Here is a 21,826-nt window from a genome sequence, read left to right as displayed (position 1 = left end):
TCTTAGTTTTATTTCGCAAAAGAAACGCTTTTCTTAATGGCTAGCAGATGCACAGATGTGCACAGAAATAAGTAGAGCTGGTTGGAAATTATTATAATTTTTTTTTACAAAGGTTTTTGTTGGAAAATGCAAATTTATTGAAATGGGGAACAAAAACAAATTATGAAATGAATTTTTTTTCCAGCCAACCCTAGAAATAACAAAAGGGGTGAATGAAAACAGCTCTAGTTATTTTGGTGCAAATCTGTGTGTAGACAAACATTAATATAGTAAACAAATGGACTTGTGTTATAAAAACTTCCTCCTTTTATATAAAGTTAGCTTCTGTCCTCCGAATTCCGCAATGAACTTTTCATCTTTAAACTGAGATGCAATTACAAACCAGCATTCAAGCCCAGATTTTCAAAACTGGCCCCTGATTGTTGTGTGCTGTAGTTTTGGACCCCCCCTCCCACCCCCACTACAATTGAGTGGTTCGAGCAGGGGCTCAGCCGCCTCGGGCTCCTAAAATCCGAGGCTGTGTCTATACTGAACTAGGGGCATGATTCCCCTGCTCGCATTCAGCTAGTGCAAAGATAAAGAGTGGAGCGTAGCGTAGCCACGCTGAGTACAAACCTGCCTCAGTGCTACGCATCTGCTGCCAGTACCCATGGCTATGCTGCTGTTTATACTGGTGTTAGTCATGCACACAAGCAGGAGACTCACACCGCTAGCTTGTAGTGTAGACGTAGTCCACAGTGATCCAGTGACAGAATTAGGCTAGGGCAAGTAAACATAACTTCTGCAAAGCTGAGAATACCTGCCCCCCTCCCCCCCGCGCCATCATGGGGAGCACTAGAAAAGGGCCAAGTATCTCTCATTACCTTTCATCGCCAAGCATTTTATCCACAGGAGCTGTTTGTAATGATCTATCAAAGAGAACTTGCATTGCTTTGAGATCGTGAGCTTTGCATAGATTGACTTAAGCCTTCTTGTGCAGCTCCCAGCAAGCTGATGGAGTGTTTAGTCACACCAGCAGCTTCTGGGCTAGAGCTTGACCGCTGTTTAATCGCGCACAGGAATGCTATGCAACCGTTTAGGAAGAGTGTGAAGAAACAGTCAGGGTTGACTAGAGTGGAGAGAGGAAGGATGATCCTGGCAAGATGGAGCAGCTGCTACAGGACTCAATTAATAAAGAATTAAAAGAGGGGAATATAATTAATGCCAATTAAAATGGGTTTATGGAAAATCCTTTTCTGATGAGATTACAAGTTCAGTTGATAAAGGTAATACCGTTGATGTAGTACTTAGGTTTCTGTAAGGCATTTGACTTGGTGCTGCAAAATGTTGTAGGAGGAGCATTGCCAGCAGATCGAGGGAAGCGATTGTTCCCCTCTATTCGGCACTGGTGAGGCCACATCTGGAGTACTGCGTCCAGTTTTGGTCCCCCCACTACAGAAGGGATGTGGACAAATGGGAGAGAGTCCAGCGGAGAGCAACAAAAATGATCAGGGGACCGGGGCACATGACTTACGAGGAGAGGCTGAGGGAACTGGGCTTGTTTAGTCTGCAGAAGAGAAGAGTGAGGGGGGGATTTGATAGCAGCCTTCAAGTACCTGAAGGGGGGTTGCAAAGAGGATGGATCTAGACTGTTCCCAGGGGTGGCAGATGACAGAACAAGGAGCAATGGTCTCAAGTTGCAGTGGGGGAGGTATATTAGGAAACACTATTTCACTAGGAGGGTGGTGAAGCACTGGAATGGGTTCCTAGAATCATAGAATATCGGGGTTGGAAGGGACCTCAGGAGGTCATCTAGTCCAACCCCCTGCTCAAAGCAGGACCAATCCTCAACTAAATCATCCCAGCCAGGGCTTTGTCAAGCCTGACCTTAAAAACCTCGAAGGAAGGAGATTCTACCACCTCCCTAGGTAATCCATTCCAGTGCTTCACAATCCTCCAAGTGAAATTTTTTTTCCTAATATCCAACCTAAACCTCCCACACTTCAACTTGAGACCATTGCTCCTCATTCTGTCATATGTCACCACTGAGAACAGTATAGATCCTTCCTCTTTGGAACCCCCTTTCAGGTAGTTGAAAGCAGCTAGCAAATCCCCCCCTCATTCTTCTCTTCCGCAGACTAAACAATCCCAGTTCCCTTAGCCTCTCCTCCTAAGTCGCGTGTTCCAGTCCCCTAATAATTTTTGTTTCCCTCCGCTGGACGCTTTCTAATTTTTCGACATCCTTCGTGTAGTGTGGGGCCCAAAACTGGACACAGTACTCCAGATGAGGCCTTACCAATGTCGAATAGAGGGGAACGATCACGTTCCTCGATCTGCTGGCAATGCCCCTACTTTATACAGCCCAAAATGCCCTTGGCCTTCTTGGCAACAGGTGCACAGCTTCTGGTCCACCATAACCCCTAGGTCCTTTTCTGCAGAACTGCTGCCTAGCCATTCGGTCCCTAGTCTGTAGCAGCGCATGGGATTCTTCCGTCCTAAGTGCAGGACTCTGCACTTGTCCTTGTTGAGCCTCATCAGATTTCTTTTGGCCCAATCCTCTAATTTGTCTAGGTCCCTCTGTATTCTAGGGAGGTGGTGGAATCTCCATCCTTAGAGGTTTTTAAGGCCTGGCTTGACAAAACCCTGGCTGGGATAATTTAGTTGGTGTTGGTCCCACTTTGAGTAGGGGGTTGGACTAGATGACCTCCTGAGGTGTCTTCCAACCCTAATCTTCTATGATTCTATTTTTTTATTTTAAAAAAATCTAGAATGATATAAAATCAACATAGTGTGCATTAAACAGTGGTGGAGAGGTCTCACTGTAATTGTTAATGGTGAACCATATCTGAGCAGGTGTATTTCTAGTGGGATCCCACAGGGATTGGTTCTTGACCCCATGCTATTTAACACCTTTATTAATGACCTGGAAGAAAATATAATCACTAATCAAGTTTGCAGATAACACACAGACTGGGGGAGTGGTAAATAATGAAGAGAACAGGTCACAGCTACCAAGCAGTTTGGATTGCCTGGTAAGCTGGCTGCAAACAATGTGTTTTTAATATGGCTAAATGTATATGTCTCGGAACAAAGACTATAGGCCCTACTCCATGGAGGACTCTGTCCTGGGAAGCAGTCTCTCTGACAAAGATTTAGGGATCATGGTAGATAATCAGCAGAACATGAGCTCCCAGTGTAATTCTGTGGGACAAGGGCTAATGCAATTTTTGGATGCATAAACAGGAATCTCAAGTTGGGTTCTAGAGGTTATTTGACTCTGGTGTAACCGCAGCTGGAACACTGTGTCCAGCTCCCATGCCCACGGTTCAAGAAGGATGTTGTTAAATGGAAGAGGGTCCATAGCAGAGCCACAAGAATGATTAAAGGACTAGCAAACATGCTTCATAGTGAGAGACGCACAGAGCTTCATTTACTGAGCTTAACAAAGAGAAAGTTAAGAGGCGACTTGATCACAGTTTAGAAGTAGCCGTCGAGGGAGTAAATGTTTGAAAATGGGCTCTTCAATCTAGCAGACAGATATAAAATGATCCAGTGGCTGGAAGTTGAAGCTGGACAAATTCAAAGTGGAAACAGGGTGTACGTTTCTAACAGGAATTATTTTGGGCTGGCTCTGTGGGCTGGCCTGAGTCATGCAGGAGGTCAGACTAGAAGATCACAATGGTCCCTTCTGGCCTTGGAATCTCTGGTTTGGGCACTGGCCTATGACTTGAGAGACATGGGGGTCAATTACCTTCGCCACAGACTTTGTGTGTGACCTTGGGCAAGTCACTAACCTCTCTGTGCCTTTGTCCCCTGTCTGTAAAATGGGGATAACAGCACTGCCCTACCTCACAGCAGTGTTGAGGGAAAATACATTGAAGATTGGGCAGAGCTCAGATACTACGGTGTGACTGGTGACATATGAGTACCTTAAATAGAATGGAGAAGCACCATCTACTACAGTACACAAATGTGCTCTGCTGGCCTGATTTCTCCCCCCCCCCCTTAATACAGACAAAATGTCCATTAACTCTAGAGAGAGCGTGGCTGGCCCATCTCATAGTAGCAGAGGTCACAACGTTCTCCGCTACCTTAACGGCCAACACGTTGCCACTCCCAGCCAGCGTGCAATTTGCGTTAGCCACTTCTTGTGTGCTTTCCAGAGTAACATCATCTCAGTGACACTGCAGTCAACTTGCAAGTGTCGCTTCACGGGAAAGATCTTATTGCCATATTTGTTTCCCAACGGCTCTTCTCCAGAGAAGCTACAGGCTCCGAGGTCTTCTGAGTACACGTTCTCTTCTTGATCTTGGACAGGATTTGAGGCTTTGATGTTGAAAAACAATAGCTGAGTTAAAAAAAAAATTAGGGTGTGTGTGTAAATAAGACAGCTACAGACTAGGGACCGAATGGCTAGGCAGCAGTTCTGCGGAAAAGGACCTAGGGGTGACAGTGGACGAGAAGCTGGATATGAGTCAGCAGTGTGCCCTTGTTGCCAAGAAGGCCAATGGCATTTTGGGATGTATAAGTAGGGGCATAGCGAGCAGATCGAGGGACATGATCGTTCCCCTCTATTCGACATTGGTGAGGCCTCATCTGGAGTACTGTGTCCAGTTTTGGGCCCCACACTACAAGAAGGATGTGGATAAATTGGAGAGAGTCCAGCGAAGGGCAACAAAAATGATTAGGGGTCTGGAACACATGAGTTATGAGGAGAGGCTGAGGGAGCTGGGATTGTTTAGCCTGCAAAAGAGAAGAATGAGGGGGGATTTGATAGCTGCTTTCAACTACCTGAAAGGGGGTTCCAAAGAGGATGGCTCTAGACTGTTCTCAGTGGTAGCAGATGACAGAACGAGGAGTAATGGTCTCAAGTTGCAGTGGGGGAGGTTTAGATTGGATATTAGGAAAAACTTTTTCACTAAGAGGGTGGTGAAACACTGGAATGCGTTACCTAGGGAGGTGGTAGAATCTCCTTCCTTCGAGGTTTTTAAGGTCAGGCTTGACAAAGCCCTGGCTGGGATGATTTAACTGGGAATTGGTCCTGCTTCGAGCAGGGGGTTGGACTAGATGACCTTCTGGGGTCCCTTCCAACCCTGATATTCTATGATTCTAAGAGAGGACCATGCTAATTTGAAACCTTGTGGTATGTTATTAATGGAATAATTCTCACCCACTCAGCACCTTCCCTCTGCTAGTGCAGAATTGTTCCATAAACTGATATTCCTACTGCTCTTACATCATGTCCCTTGGGAGACTATTCCACAATCTAACTCAGTGACAGGATTGTTTTTATTCAACGCCAAAATAAAAAACCCAGTCGACAAAACTCCTGGCTCCCAATAGCTTTCATTAATCTATGGTGGAGGAATTAGTTGGATGGCTGCATCTATATAGAAAACATGGTCATAAAAATGCCTCATTGCATCATGTTTTCCACACTGCAGCAAGAGAGAGTCAGTAAAGGATGGCAGTCCCTAGCCCGTGCCCTGCTGTTGGGGACATGTGCCACTAGAGGGTGCCCGGAATGCGTAGGGAGTTGGCCTTTTGTCATCAAAGGTATTGTCAAATAGACGCCTTCCCCTCCAACATCATGTGAGCCCTGGATTTAATTTTGATGCCAACGTAAGGAGGGTGGGAGGAAGTGAAGCCTCCCTTCTGCATTCTCCCCCGCCCCCGGGTCTGTGCGGGAGCCCTAATTCTCTTCCAACTCTATGTCTGGGTGATATTGGCTGGAAAGTGGACTAGCAGGCAGGCGTGGTAAGGAAGCTGTTGCAGCTGACCTGTCAAATCGGAGAGCCTGCAGGATGGATGGAACAAGCTCATCTGCTTAGCTGTTTCGATTGGGAAGGCACAGGAGAAGAGATTAATCACTGCAGATATCAGGGCTGGGAAACAGATGCTAGAAGATGCTTAAAGAGGTAAGCAATTTTGGACTATTGCAACCCCTCACTCTTTTGGCTGTTCTGTTTGTGTATCTACTATATATTTGTAAATTCAAGCCAAGGTTCCCTGCTCCTTGCTAAACCCACGCAGGTCTCTGAATGCCAGTGTGGCTGGGAGACTTTGGGCATAGTGATGTTGATGTGTTTGAATTTAATTCCTGCAAGTCTAACATGGTGCATTGTCTGCTGCCTTAGGTGGAGTCTCTCAAGGACTAATAAGTGCATTCTCCAGGGCAAGTAAGATGGGAGTCAGTGCGTTTCTTGAAATGGAATGCTCCAAAAGCATAATTTGCAAGAGATAATCCCCCCTCCTACCCCCCATCTGACTGTATTCCAAATATCTGCAATAGAAGATCTTGTTGCACATTTTAATGGGGATACAGGAGAGATCATACACCTCAGACAGCTGAGTCCTCCCCCCATCCCAAATGCTTTTATTCAGGGACAAAAAATGTTTTTTGTCTGGCGAGACTGCTGTATGGCTTCCGCATCGTTTGATCTCAGGGAATCCCTCTTGTTTCCTAGGCAGCAATTCCTGCAGGGACACTTGGCTGCAGAGGGGCTGGTCTGGGTCTTGTGGAGTGGCTGAAATGTTAAACCTTTTGATGCTGAGACTAATACGAATGACTCACTGTACTATTTATTTTGCATGTGCTGGTTCTCTAACCTTTTCCAGGGCAGTTAAGAGAGCAACTTTAAAATCACTGATTTTAGTGTCCCTCCTGTATAATTTTTTTGGAATATCTGGGTTTGGCCTTCCCCACTGAATACAAATCACTTTCTTTTGTCCTCCCCATCTGAAGCTTGATACATTTATCTCTGTGACACAGGGTCGCTGCACATCTGCTCGCTTCTCTTCCCCACCCCCGCTTCTTCACAGTTCTCTAAAGTACCGTCAGATCAGCTATTCCCCACTGAGCTGAACCCAAGATGTATAATGTGCCTGAATCTGGCACTTCATAGCGTCCAAGTCTGTGGACAACAACCCTTTCCAAGCGTGGCCAGCACTCTGAGACATTACGACTATGGTCAGAATTTAAATAAAGCTATGTCTGCCCATTTATATCAATCCTTAATTATAGGTTTTTGTAAATACTCAGCGATATGAAGTCACTTGGAGGGATATTTGGGGGTTCTCTGAATATCTGTAAACTGGGGATATCTCTTCTTCTCCTGCTGCCTCTCCCATGCAGCTTGATTTTTTGGTTAATTCGTGGAACACCATACCACAAAGTAGAATTGGAATCTCTGGTGCTCCCAGGTGCTGAATATGGGGACCTTGAGGGTGGAAACTAAAGTTTCTAGGCACTGAAATACTGTATGTCTGACAGATCTGGGTTACAAAGCCTGTGTCTGCGCAGTTAGCACCTGCAACTCACCCCGATACAGCTTTGCTGGGTGTGTCAAAGGTGCAGGCTGGTGTGTAGATTCAGGGGCTTTTACTACCGTATCTTCTATTCTGAGGAAGATTAGGGGACACAGGTAAGATTCTGGCATTTTATCAATGTGCAGGCCTGCGGAGAGAAATTTTCATCCCTGGTACATCATGTTTGCTACATTTCACTTGCTATAGATATTTGGTGGGGGGCCCTGAGCCAAGTACAATTGTCTCCCCCCACCCCCTTTTCCCCACTCTCATCAGCCTTGTCTACATGTCCTGTTCCACTGAGCGGCACAAATTACAGGTCCTAATTTTCCTAGCATAGTCAGTGCCACAGAGACTGGGTGTGTCGACAAGACCGCATGGGAAAGGAATGTCTTCTGTCAATGCAGGGGACATGACCATGATAATAGTCTAAACATGCATGTGCAGGCTTTGGGGAACATTTATTTTCAGCAGAACCTGAAGGACTTAGACAATGGAAGTTCAATCCTCTTGAAAGTAATGGGATTGAGGTGCCAAGATCTCAAATACTTCTGGACATTTTGCCCTTCGTCTTTCTGTATCAAAACCCTTTATCCCAGATTAAAAAGTGAGTGGCAACTAAATTTAACCCTCTTCTATTCCAGTGCCCCATAATTCATAACTTATGACAAAACTAACTTTTTCTGTGTCAGTTCTTTGATCAGGCTTGTTGATGTTACCTATTCACTTCTCAGTTTAGAAATAACTCGTTCACGCCTGTCAAAAGGCCTGTTCCGAAGCAACGTAAACTCTCTCTTACGCCTTCTGATTTAACAACAGGCGGGGTGGGGCAAGGGGATGAAAAATTTTGTAAATTAGTGTCAAATGAGCTTGTGGCATCAAAATGCTTCAGAGGCTAAATTCAGCCAGACACAGGTGTTTCTCCCTAATGCATGACATGTGGGAAGAGGTCATTTGTGATAACCTGTCAGATGTGAACTGGTGGGCTGGAGTTTGGTCTGGATCTCCATCATCAGACCCGCATTAGTACGTGAACCATCTCTTAGGAAGTAACTTGGCCAGTAGGGTTTTTACTGCAGAACAAGAGAGCATGACTAATCAAAGTGTCGGGGCATTTGGGGCTTTCTCCTGAATTCTAATCGCCTACAGTTGAAGTCAGGGGAGTAGTTGCATCTCCAGAGCTACAAAAACATAACTCATCAGGTTATTTGGAGGGCCAGAGGTGAACATAGGTGTATGACCTTTAGGACAGCAAATCACGGGGAGGAAAGTGTGTGTGTGTGTGGAGAGAACCACTGATCTGCTGCTACATCCTGGATATTCACTGTAGCCGACAATCGAGAGATGTGGTTTACATCTAGGTGATCAATATGCAAAACAAGAGGTCACTGATTCTGGGTTTGTTACTAGGCTCCCTTGTTTCTCTGACTCGGACTCCAAATGGATTGTTGCTGAATGCGTTTATAAAGGCCTGTTCCACACACCACCTCCCCTGCTGATAAATATGGGGTGAGAAGCTAATACACAGTAAGCTCAGAAACCATAAGCATGGTCACTATTCTTTATTTCTATTACACTAGTTCCTAGAGATCCCGCCCCCAACTGAGACCCCATTGTGTCTGGACAGCACATACCAGGACAGGAGCTCTAAAATGCAATTAAGCATAAAGTAACACATTTCAGGTGCTTGTGTATCCTCTGAATAAACTGAAGGTGCAATTTACCTTGGCCTGGCTAGTTCCATTTACCCCTTTTATGTGACTTCTTGGTCACTGCATTTGCACACAGACGTGGACGGTGGGTGATAGACAGTGACACCAAATAGCCAGTGACTAAGTTGGCTTCTCATCAGTACTCTCAGAATGTCTGAGCTCTTGCAACTTAAACATGAACGAGTCTCTCAGGGTACTCTTGTTCTTCTAGGTTTTACTGCAGATGTATGGCTTTAAGGTCAGGGCCAGACTTAAGGGGAATTCAGTTCTTTGAGACTACTGCTTAGCCACAGTGCTTCATAGCTGGAGTCCCTCATCTACCAACAGGAGTAGAGAAGGTGAACCTGGCTTTACCCTAGAGTTCTTGCTTGAAGTGCCACCAATCATAGGCCCAGACCAGTATGAGTTTGTAACTTGCCCCAGTCTCTGAAGTGTCTAAGCTTGGGATTAATTTTCCAACCTCTAATGTATTGTGGTGTTGCAGCTAGGGTATGTTTCCCAGGCAAAAAAGATGTGAACAGGCTTTGCGGAGACCTGCTCTATTGAAGAGCTGCCATCTTGGATTTTTGTGTCAAGATGGAGCCCGCATCTCCCCACCTGCCAAAGCCCAAATGTAGCACGCTATGTGTGAGAGACTCAGAATGAGCGTTACCCTGACTATCGATGCAGGACAATCAAAAGGTTGCATGGCATTCCTTCCTTTGGTATAACGACTTAGCCTTCCTTTCCTGATTCTTTATTTCTGAGGTAAATTTTCAGCAGTAACAGTGAGGCGATACCAGGTCTATGTGGAACTTTGGGACTAAAGTGATGTCCCTCAAAACGAGGGACACTTGAGCAGCAGGATTGAAGGAATGTCAAGTTGGTGAGTAGCCCTGAGTGAGCAGAGGGGGCATCATTCCTTCTCTTAAACCTTGTGCATCACGATGCTTCCTCTTCGACTGCTGTTCAGAATTCCTTCTACCGATGTGACCTCACAGCCGCTCATTTTGTTTCAGTCACATTTATCTTAAATCAGGGTTTCCTTTACCTTGTTCTTGGAATTTAACAATGAGCACTAAAATATGTATGAGATTTATACTTTTGAGATATATACTCTGATGCAGTTCACTGGGATATTTCAAAAGGACCAAGCAGTCCTGCTTGGATAGTGTTTATATTTAGTAGAGAATGGAGCAGGGGCTCCCAAACCAAAAGGGCCCTGATCTTGACAGGGGCTTCTGATTACTACACTAATTGTTCTCCATGTGCAGGAGAGTGGATTCTCCATTTTTCTCAGTGGGTGCTGGGCTCTTATGGAAAATTTGGCCACTTTCATTTAGGTGCTTAAATGAATGCTGGGTTCTTTTTAAAATTTGACCCTAATTGTGGGTACTGTGCACTTCTGGAAAATCTGGCTGGCCAAGAATAAGTGTCTGAATCTTGCACTGCAGCTTACATATCAGTTCTTCCCCCAGTATATCAGTGGAATTTGTAGCCATTATGATTGGTCTTCAAAAAGAACAGGAGGATTTGTTTGGGTGCAGTAATCTGAATGTAGAGTGTTTTGTATTTTTTAGGACACTGGTCACCCAATCAGTTTTTTTCTTTAGATGGGCAGATTTGGCTGTCGTGAGATCCTTAATATATATGTGGTGACTTTGGAAAGACCTGATTAATTCTGACTACTAACTGAGCCATAAATAAAATGGACTGGGGTAACAGGCACCATACACAAGACATGTATTAGCTCCTCTGCCTATATTGTGTTCCCCACTCTTGACATGCTCTGGTGATGAGTGGTAAGACTGGTCATTAAAAGCAATCTAGGAAATAGTCTAGTTGCTTTTGTGGATCTTCATCAGGCTATGGGTCTCATCCTCAAAGACCTCCACAGGCTCCCTGTCTACTGCAGAATTACTCTCCTGATTTCCAAAACCCTGCATAGCTCTGCTTCATTTTACTGGGTTTACAAATGCAGCTCAAAGCCTGTCGTGTACCTGCTGCCTGAGCTCTGGAATCAGGACACCAGCCTCCCATGGTGACTCGTTCCCTTTCGCGTCCCCTGCTCCAGTTATAGAATCCTAGAATATCAGGGTTGGAAGGGACCTCAGGAGGTCATCTAGTCCAACCCCCTGCTCAAAGCAGGACCAATCCCTAACTAAATCATCCCAGCCAGGGCTTTGTCAAGCCTGACTTTAAAAACCTCAAAGAAAGGAGATTCCACCACCTCCCTAGGTAACCCATTCCAGTGCTTCCCCACCCTCCTGGTGAAAAAGTTTTTCCTAATATCCAACCTAAACCTCCCCCACTTCAACTTGAGACCATTGCTCCTTGTTCTGTCATCTGCTACCACTGAGAACTGTCTAGATCCATCCCCTTTGGAACCCTCTTTCAGGTAGTTGAAAGCAGATGCAAAGTAATTACAATCTCTCATCTTTGGAGATGCTCCTATCTTTAAGAGCGTTAACTTTTCCCTCCTACTGCCTGCTCTAGCATTTAAAGGAACATGTATTTTTGAATTTCAGAGTAGTAGCCGTGTTAGTCTGTATTCGCAAAGAGAAAAAGAATGCATCCAATGAAGTGAGCTGTAGCTAATGAAAGCTTATGCTCCAATAAATTTGTTAGTCTCTAAGGTGCCACAAATACTCCTTTTCTTTTCATGTATTTTTAGGTACTGGAACAAGCACTTTTCCCTTTTGGGGTGTGTTCTTGCATGGTTTATTCAGTGTTTCATCTGTCCAGACCTCCACTTACAGCTTGTAGAGTCTTTCGTTTTTAGCCTCAGTGCTGTCGCGTAACTCATTTGCCTCCCCCCTTGTTCCAATTTGTCTCTATGTAATTAATGTCAGCTGCCACTTCCTCTGCCTCCCCACCTTGTTCCCTCATCCCACGCAGATCCCTGAGCCTCATTCTCCCACTCTGTTCTGCATGCCATCCTCTGTGCCCCTCCGTGAAACACCTCCCACTCCTTCAAATGCCTCCTTTAAAATTCCCGTGGCCCTCTGTCAATCATCTTCACTTGCTGCTGTATTCTCAAGAGGACGGTTGTATGTGCGTTTATTGACTTGTGCATGCAAGTAGCTAGATGCATTTTCCCACTCACCAGATTTGTGTGCAGTCACAGCATTGTGCACGCAATCTAGATGCATAACAGCATACCTAAATTGCCTACAGATGGTGCCTTCTGTGTATTTTCATGGGCTTTTAGCTAATGTAGGCATACAATTGTGTAGCTAGACAGTGTGCATGTAATTTAGGGTTCTTGAACACTCAGACATAAACAAAAAAGACGATCAGGCTTCAGAATTTTCAGTCATCAATAGCTTGTTGAAATCCATAAAAATGTTTTCTAGTCTTCATGTCGCATTCCCTTACGGGCACAATCATTTACCTCTTAATTCTGCAATGTGCATACTAGACTGCGTAAACACTCTTTACTAACCATTCCCATCTAACCCCTCCATTCTTGTACCCTGAATAAATTACTGCTTTACTTGGAAATTCTGTCTTTCTGACTGCAACGCATCCTCCTACAACTATAGGCTCCATGTTCTGATACCCTAGTTGGCTAAATGAGGAAGATAGTCTTCGTTTCCATGGTTATTTTATATTCAGCTGAAATCCTTTAGCTGCTCTCTGAACAGAGCATATGTTGAGTAAAGCAGGAATTGTCCATTCTCATGTGGATCCTACATTTAAATCTAATGGATACATTTTAAGAGGATGTGATTCTGGATAGGCAAGGTACGAAAGTACTGCTTCCTGAAATTTACCAAGATGGTCTGTGACTGCCCTTTTTTGGGGCAAATCTTAACCCCCGACCCCAATTACATCATTGTCGAATACCAAATGTGAGGCCCCATCCTAGAAACCGTTACTCGTGTGATTAGTTCTTGATAGCAGTTCTGTTCTAAACAGGTGGGGGTTGCTCTTATGAGTCCAAGTTTGAAATGAGTGAAATTTAGTTGGGGATTGGTCCTGCTTTGAGCAGGGGGTTGGACTAGATGACCTCCTGAGGTCCCTTCCAACCCTGATATTCTATGGTTCTATGAGTGGACCTGTGCTGGAAGCTCTTTCGCGCAATGGCATTGGGTAAGTCCTCTCTTCAAGAGAGGCTAAAGCACTTAGCCTGAATCCCATTGACTTTCATTAAAACTAAGGCTCTTGAGTGCTAAGTCACTTTGGAAATGGGACTTAAGTGCTTTTGAAAAATGTATTACTTGTCCTTTGTTTGCAAATTGCCATGTACACTTACACACCATATAAATAATAATGTGTTTACTGTTTGTATCCAACTGTGACAACTCCTATTTCTGTAATGGTCTGACCCCCCTGCTCTCCATGTCCTTCAGCTTCTCCAAACAACTCGACTCCAACTTAGCAGCTCAAGCCCATGTGTATTTGAAACAGCAACTTATTTCCTTCTTGAAAACTTTCCTCATCATTCTTTTCTTTTTGGGGGGAGGTGGGCAGCTAACAAACCCCTGTGGGCAATGGAGGAAGAGAGATTCATGAAGGAAATGATCTAGGTTTTAAGCATCCCAGGTGGCCATATTAAACATTGGGTTGAATTTTTTTTTGTTTTAAATGATGGGAAAATGCCTTGAAGGCTGTGAAGCCTTTGCTGGTCAGTCTCATTTTTCTCTGCAAATGAGCAGGAGACAGATCAATCTTGGAAAGCTTCCTAGAAAGACATTTCACCCGGCAAGATGAAAAAGTGGGTTGACTGGGAAGAACACGCTATGGTGCAGATATTAGGACACTTACTGCCTTTTGGTTTACATCCATCTAACCCTTTTGAAACCAGCAACTTAACAGTATGGTTTCCACTTATTCCACTTTATTGCTAGGTTATAATGACCCGTGGCTCCAGAAAAACAGATGGGTTCTGATCTACCATTCCTTGTGCACTTAAAGAAGTCAAAATTTTCGGTACGCAAAGAATTTCATTGCATTATCCCCTATTCCAGTGCGGGATCCGAAAGGACCTAGCCACTTCTTGGACAAATCTATATTTGACTTTTTCAGCGGTGTTAACACATGGTAACTAACATGACTGTATATTCTAGCATCACCACCTTACAAATGTTTGTTCCTGAGTATGTAGCTACGGTTAAACACAAATAAGGACTAATATTTGTGTAGTGCGCACACTAGAATCAGTTCATTTCCATAGGTTAATTACATATGTTAACGTGACTGAAAAGTCAAGTGTAGACGTACCCTTTCAGGGCAAATGGGGTGTCCTCGCCAGCTCTAATGGGCTTCCTTGAAACGGGCTATGCAGGTGCTGTTTCAAATTCTTGGGCCCCTTATAGGAGCTGTGTGCTACACCACCGCCAATTCATGACACAGAGCCCTTTGGATCTTGGATATGTCAACACGCACGAAACATACAACCTGGGCCCCACCATGACTTAAAGTGAACCCCCCTGAGACTTCAATGCCGCGGAGCAGACGCTTGGGCTGGATGAATAATTGATGCTTCTGCCTGCAGCCAGAAAGCACTCTGGGAAATGGCATTAGAAGTGCGTCTTTAATCAATGATGTGTTTGAATGAACCTGGGAGGTGGGGAAAGGAGACGGAATGCCTGCTGGTCTGGGAAATCCCTGTGTGAATTCAGTGCTCCTGACGAGTGCCAGATAGATGACTCTGGAGATGGATGTGTTTCAGGTACTGTGTAAGTTTCCTTCACACTTCCACGGTCACTGTGCCTCAGCTCTACCAAGAGGCATCATCTCAAGGGCCAGGGGGGACACATTCAGGCGTTGGTGCTTCTGCTGAGGCTATGAAACAATGCTGCCAATGCAGTGTTGAGCTTTATGATGTGGACACATAAGCACCAGGATCTGAATGGATGTTACTACTTCAATAATAACGTTCCACTGCTTTTATTAGTGTGTTCTTCGCTTTCAGTATTTTGCAGAACAATCCTCCCAACCATTGTTGGAGTGAATACAATGGCCCTTTATCAGTGTTCTTTCAGGCCACCTGTCTTTCTGATTATCTGCCTTGCTTTGCAACTTGTGACCCCTTGTTTACAAGTTGTAAGAATAAGTTTTGGAGGACGCATTGAAAAAAAAACAAAAAAACTTCCACTGCAGCAGTAGTTCGATCGAACGTGGAGAGGAGATTTACACGCTTTCTATTGCTCTGTTTCTAAAGACCACTGCGGATGCGCCTAGCTCCAGTAAAGCCCTATATTACATCGTTCCCTTTAACAGCATGATAGAACCTCAGTTAGCTTCTGAAAAACTCTGAATAACATTCAGCACAATGTTCCCAGGGTGGGCACGGGGCCCGTCTTCTGGATGAGCCCTAACGGGGCGCTACCACTAGGAAAGATTGCATTTCCATCCATCGCCAGTCGCACCTGAAGGAATTTTAAGGCCTGGCTTGACAAAGCCCTGGCTGGGATGATTTAGTGGGTGTTGGTCCTGCTTTGAGCAGGGGGTTGGACTAGATGACCTCCTGAGGTCTCTTCCAACCCTCATCTTCTATGATTCTAAAGAGGTTAGAGAGACAAAACACATTCCATTTCACTTACTGTGAGGTTTTCTTCCCTCCCTTTGTTGCTCCGTGGCTGACGTACAAACACGCTGCCCTTTCGTTAGGGCAGACCGTGTAGCCACAAACTAGCCCGTGACAATGATTTCCAAAGACCACATCCTCCCCTTTCCTCACAGGTGTCTCTGAAAATGGATTTTCTAAAACTGGTGCCAGTGAGAAGGGGCTTATTTCCATAGAGACTGTCTGCCCCAGATTATCTTCTCCCTGATGCAGGAGTAATTCCGCTGAAGTGAGTGGATTTCCACCAGTGTGAAGAGAATCAGGCCCTATCCCTCTGGTGTCTAAATCACAGCACTTGGTGCATCTGCCTGGTACAGAGCCATATTGCAAATTCCACTGTTGTACATTATTAATACACTTATAAAACGAAGCCGTGTGAGTGAGCATCTCTGAAAGATTAATCAGGCACTGAACAGCATGCAGGTGCTTCCACTCTGGGCTGCCATACTGTCAGCTCTCACATGCTGGGTGTGGTCTGTACGAGGAGCAGAGTCCGCCACGTAAGCCCAGCAGGCTGCAGAAAGTGACGGCTTATTTGGCAACACTCTTGCCTCGAGCTAAGTTCTGCATTAAAGCCTCAGCACAGGGCTCAGATAGCGAACGACGTTTGGAGGAGCCCCTCTGTCATAAATTAGCTGAAAGACTGTACATGGCTTTAAGAGCCCACTGCAATCTTAGCAGAAGTTGAGCTGCTTGCCTGGCATCCTAGACGAATTCCAGTAGGGGTTATTCTGCTCTCTGGGGACCTTATTTGCAGCCTTCTGTTTGCTCCATCTCCTGTCTTTCCATGGTGTTGTCCTGTATTGCTGAAAAGCCTCTGTGTTCCACCTCACATGTGGCTGTATGTCAGTGATGGGTAAATCATCCCACTGTGTTTAATATAGGTCTATATGAATACTGCTGCACTCTGCAGGTCAATAAGTGGGCATAGTTTACATGCTGAACTCACAGAAGTGTGAGGCTGAAGCAGAAAAAAAGATAGTGGGAGAGTGAAAGGCTATCTTGGTTTTATCTGACACCTCTTTAAACCCTCTACTTGGTGGATTTTCCTGCCATGTTCCCTTTCTCCCTCTCGACACACGCATTGTATTCACCGCTCACAATAGCAGATGCCTATTTACTGCGGTGCTGTTTACATGGGTGTTTATGCCACCTCTGAATCAGGCCTTTAAACACAGTTGCTAGCAGCCTGGTAACACTGTTTCCCTAATTAGTGCAGATGAAAATTTACCAATGCACGCCGTTCTGCTGTATCCATACCTACAGCCACAGATGTAAAATATTTAAATATCTCTTGCTAACATAGCTCTAGAGTGAGCAGAGGCTGGGCCATGCTGAATGGCTTTGGGGCAGGGACTCGCTAAGGACAGATCTGCAGGACTGACTTCCTGGTTGAGCAGAAGGAGATCAGGACCTTGGACAAGGCACTGTCCCTGCTAGGGTATTTACTGTATGTGTTCAGAGTAACCCAAACAGCGATGCCCCAAGACGACAAAACAATCGGACACAATCCCTGGGAGTGTTGTTCTGCCTAGTCGCCCCTCTCCCTTTCCTGGTCTTTCTGTTCAGCAAATATACTCTGAACTAAACAGCACCTCTGACAGCAGTAAATAAACAAATCCTGGAACAAACATCATGTTTGCTGTTGTCACATAGATCTTTCTGTCTCTGTGTGTTCTATTCCTTTCCCCGCACCCTTTGCCTGTGAGAAATGTAACTTCTTTAGGGCAGGGAACTACCTGCTCTTGGGTTTGTACAGCCCCTAGCACCATGGAGCTCTGCTCTTAAATGGTCCATAGGCACCACCAAAATAAACATTAGTAAGAAACTCAGGATCTGTGTCAAAATCTAAATCAAGCCTGACGGGAGGTAACTGTAGGCCCTTGATGGGTCCTGATTTGCTAGGTTCCAAAAAGCCAGGTAACATCTGTGAATGAGCTGTTAGCTCTGGGGAAGTTCAGCTACATTTCTCCTGTGGAAGAACTATTGTTCCTGCTCAGCTCGTCCTGATTCTGTCTTTTGTCTTAGGCCAAGGCAAAGTGGCCTTATTTGTTGTTTCTTTACATGAATGTCATATTCAGTTCTGCACATAAGCAGCTGTTGTTTTAGCAAGGGGTTTTCCCAGAAGTATTCCTTGATAAACCCAGTGTCTCTGGAGTGTGAGGAAGTGTCAAATCTATTGGCTTATTTTGCCGATTAAAGAAACACTTCTCATCATAATCACAGCAGTACCGTTTGGCAAGCAAATGTTTGGCTTATGCCTTGCATCACAGAAACTATGCTGAGAATCTTGGGTGAAATTCTGTGGTCAGACTCAGTATGATCCTTTCTGGGATAAAAATCTATATCTTTAATAATATAGCACAGTGTTTTGCAAACCACCATGCTGAACCTCTTCAGACACATTGGCTAGTTTTTATTTATTAATAATATTATGTCTCAGAGCTTTGGTGCTTGTAAGCATCGCTTCATAAGGAGGACCATGTTCAGTAGCCCATTATCAAATTGCTATATATTATTTAGATACTTTTACTATGCTTGGCTACCCCATGGATTCCCATGCAATCTTGTTTTCACACATTCTTGTTGAGCCCCATTTCTGCATCAACACCAACAAAGAGACACAAAGTCAATTTTGCTTTTGTTAGCAATTGATTCCTTAGGGGTTTTTTATTAGTGGTCATCGATAAATAGACAATCTGGGCTTCATTTCAGTTTCCAGCAGGGTTGACTTTTATAGAAAGGCCCTGCTCCAAAGAGCTTCCAGTCTACATCAAATGTACAAGGAATGAGGAGATAAGAAAGGAGGGGATAGAGAAAGGGGGGACCATGGTTAGACAGTTAAATTGGACTATATGCTTGGGCGTGGGAATAAGGGGAATCACCCCTTTCTGCCTCTGCCTGGGGTACCTGGATTTTGGGTCAGGCGTGCAGGATTAGAGGAGGAGGAGGAGAATGAACTGAACCTCTCCCTCTCCAATGCACTGGCCAATGCAACTAAGCTGATGCCGGGAGATTGTAACTTTCTCCTGGCATAGGCTAGCAGAAAACTATTCCTCACCAGAGCCATGGGGAAACAAGGAGGGGATTGTGTCTGAGTCACAATGCCTTCCAGAGTTGTTAAAGGACTGGTGCAACATACACCCCGCTCCTTGCTCAGAGCTGGGCTGACCGGTGAAATCTGCCCTTTTGATGTTCGTCTTAGGCTCCTATCCACAAGGGAGAGAGGCAGCAATAGAAAGCATATGAATCCTATCAACAGCTGGCTGGATTTTATCAATTTTGGAATGAAAAATGGCTCTTTGACCCAAATGAAGAATTTTGTGGAAAATCTTCACTGGAGTTGAAATTTTCTAAGTTTTTATGAAAAACTGAAAGCTTTGCCTATTTTTGGCTTCCTTTTTTTTTTCCTTCTGCAAAACGTGCCTTTTTGGAAAATTTAAACAGTACATAACGCCCTATGAGAAATAATTGGCATCTTTCAATCAGCTCTTGTCACATCCTATTGTGAACAAACTTTTCAGGAATCATAGAATATCAGGGTTGGAAGGGACCTCAGGAGGTGATCTAGTCCAACCCCCTGCTCAAAGCAGGACCAATCCCCAATAAAATCATCCCAGCCAGGGCTTTGTCAAGCCTGACCTTAAAAACTTCTAAGGAAGGAGATTCTACCACCTCCCCAGGTAACGCATTCCAGTGTTTCACCACCCTCCTAGTGAAAAAGTTTTTCCTAATATCCAACCTAAACCTCCCCCACTGCAACTTGAGACCATTACTCCTTGTCCTGTCCTCTTCTACCACTGAGAATAGTCTAGAACCATCCTCTCTGGAACCATCTCTCAGGTAGTTGAAAGCAGCTATCAAATCCCCCCTCATTCTTCTCTTCTGCAGACTAAACAATCCCAGTTCCCTCAGCCTCTCCTCATAAGTCATGTGTTCCAGACCCCTAATCATTTTTGTTGCCCTTCGCTGGGCTCTCTCCAATTTATCTACATCCTTCTTGTAGTGTGGGGCCCAAAACTGGACACAGTACTCCAGATGAGGCCTCACCAATGTCAAATAGAGGGGAATGATCACATCCCTCGATCTGCTGGCTATGCCCCTACTTATACAACACAAAATGCCATTGGATTTCTTGGCAACAAGGGCACACTGCTGACTCATATCCAGCTTCTCGTCCACTGTCACCCCTAGGTCCTTTTCCGCAGAACTGCTGCCTAGCCATTCGGTCCCTAGTTTGTAATGGTGCATTGGGTTCTTCCGTCCTAAGTGCAGGACCCTGCACTTATCCTTGTTGAACCTCATCAGATTTCTTTTGGCCCAATCCTCCAATTTGTCTAGGTCCCTCTGTATCCTATCCCTGCCCTCCAGCGTATCTACCACTCCTCCTAGTTTAGTATCATCTGCAAATTTGCTGAGAGTGCAATCCACACCATCCTCCAGATCATTTATGAAGATATTGAACAAAACCGACCCCAGGACCGACCCTTGGGGCACTCCACTTGATACCGGCTGCCAACTAGACATGGAGCCATTGATCACTACCCGTTAAGCCCGACAATCTAGCCAACTTTCTACCCACCTTATAGTGCATTCATCCAGCCCATACTTCTTTAACTTGCTGACAAGAGTACTGTGGGAGACCGTGTCAAAAGCTTTGCTAAAGTCAAGAAACAATACATCCACTGCTTTCCCTTCATCCACAGAACCAGTAATATCATCATAGAAGGCGATTAGATTAGTCAGGCATGACCTTCCCTTGGTGAATCCATGCTGACTGTTCCTGATCACTTTCCTCTCATGTAAGTGCTTCAGGATTGATTCCTTGAGGACCTGCTCCATGATTTTTCCGGGGACTGAGGTGAGGCTGACTGGCCTGTAATTCCCAGGATCCTCCTTCTTCCCTTTTTTAAAGATTGGCACTACATTAGCCTTTTTCCAGTCATCTGGGACTTCCCCCGTTCGCCACGAGTTTTCAAAGATAATGGCCAATGGCTCTGCAATCACAGCCGCCAATTCCTTTAGCACTCTCTGATGCAACGTGTCCGGCCCCATAGACTTGTGCACGTCCAGCTTTTCTAAATAGTCCCTAACCACCTCTTTCTCCACAGAGGGCTGGCCACCTACTCCCCATGCTGTTATGCCCAGTGCAGCAGTCTGGGAGCTGACCTTGTTAGTGAAGACAGAGGCAAACAAAGCACTGAGTACATCCTCTGTCACTAGGTTGCCTCCCTCATTCAGTAAGGGGCCCACACTTTCCTTGGCTTTCTTCTTGTTGCCAACATACCTGAAGAAACCCTTCTTGTTACTCTTAATATCTCTTGCTAGCTGTAACTCCAGGTGTGATTTGGCCCTCCTGATTTCATTCCTACATGCCCGAGCAATAATATTATACTCTTCCCTGGTCAGTTGTCCTATCTTCCACTTCTTGTAAGCTTCTTTTTTATGTTTAAGATCCTCAAGGATTTCACCGTTAAGCCAAGCTGGTCGCCTGCCATATTTACTATTCTTTCGACTCATCGGGATGGTTCGTCCCTGTAACCTCAACAGGGATTCCTTGAAATACAGCCAGCTCTCCTGGACTCCTTTCCCCTTCATGTTAGTCCCCCAGGGGATCCTACCCATCAGTTCCCTCAGGGAACTGATGTCTTAAGGATGGGAAATTTACTCAGCCAGGGGAGGTGAGCAGGGGGTTGGACTAGATGACCTCCTGAGATCCCTTCCAACCCTGATATTCTATGATTCTATGATCTGTAACCAGTTATTGAGGGACCGAGTATCTCAAGCTGCCGATTGTCTCAAATAATGATTGCGAGGTCCTCAGCTCCCATTGACTTCATGGAGTGTTGCAGATGCTCCATGCCTCAGAAGTCTCTTGGTCCTAAATAACAGGCCTGATTCTGCAATGTCTTTCTAACACAGCAAGGCAGGGTATAAATCTATAGTATGTCCGTTTGCCATGTAGCAACCTCCTATGTGGATGCAACAACAGCGCCCTGAAAGTGCTGGAGTGTGGCTTGGCATACTAGACTTGGCTACTTAGCTTTCAAGCAGTATTACGGCAGACTGCACTCCAGGACTTTCACTGCCTCATAGCGGTGTCTACACAGGAGAAGGGGCACTGTAGATTCAGGGGCACTGTAGATTCACACCCTGACTTGCCACATGGTAATGCACCATAAAGACAAGCCCTAAGAGCTACTAAATACCTTCAACTCCTTTTGAATTCTGTAGGAGTTCTGGGTGCTGAGCGCCCCTCAGAATGCTCAGGACC

The 21,826-nt window shown here is 45.2% G+C and overlaps 1 protein-coding gene across 2 annotated transcripts in view; it reads left to right on the top strand.

Moving 5' to 3' along the window:
• The first annotated feature begins 5,570 nt into the window (after nt 1–5,570).
• The window catches only part of ADD2 (adducin 2), a 99,776-nt gene continuing 83,520 nt past the window's right edge, over nt 5,571–21,826 (top strand). Inside the window, exon 1 of one of the 2 annotated variants that reach the window (XM_048829540.2) lies at nt 5,571–5,897. The gene's annotated coding sequence lies outside the window, so the exon portion shown is untranslated. The remainder of the gene's footprint in view (nt 5,898–21,826) is intronic. The other variant, XM_048829539.2, reaches the window with a different exon arrangement.

This window comes from Caretta caretta, chromosome 26 (genome assembly GCF_965140235.1).
Source record: "Caretta caretta isolate rCarCar2 chromosome 26, rCarCar1.hap1, whole genome shotgun sequence".
In the NCBI taxonomy this organism is placed as follows: domain Eukaryota; kingdom Metazoa; phylum Chordata; order Testudines; family Cheloniidae; genus Caretta; species Caretta caretta.
This window is presented reverse-complemented; position numbering and strand designations above follow the sequence as displayed.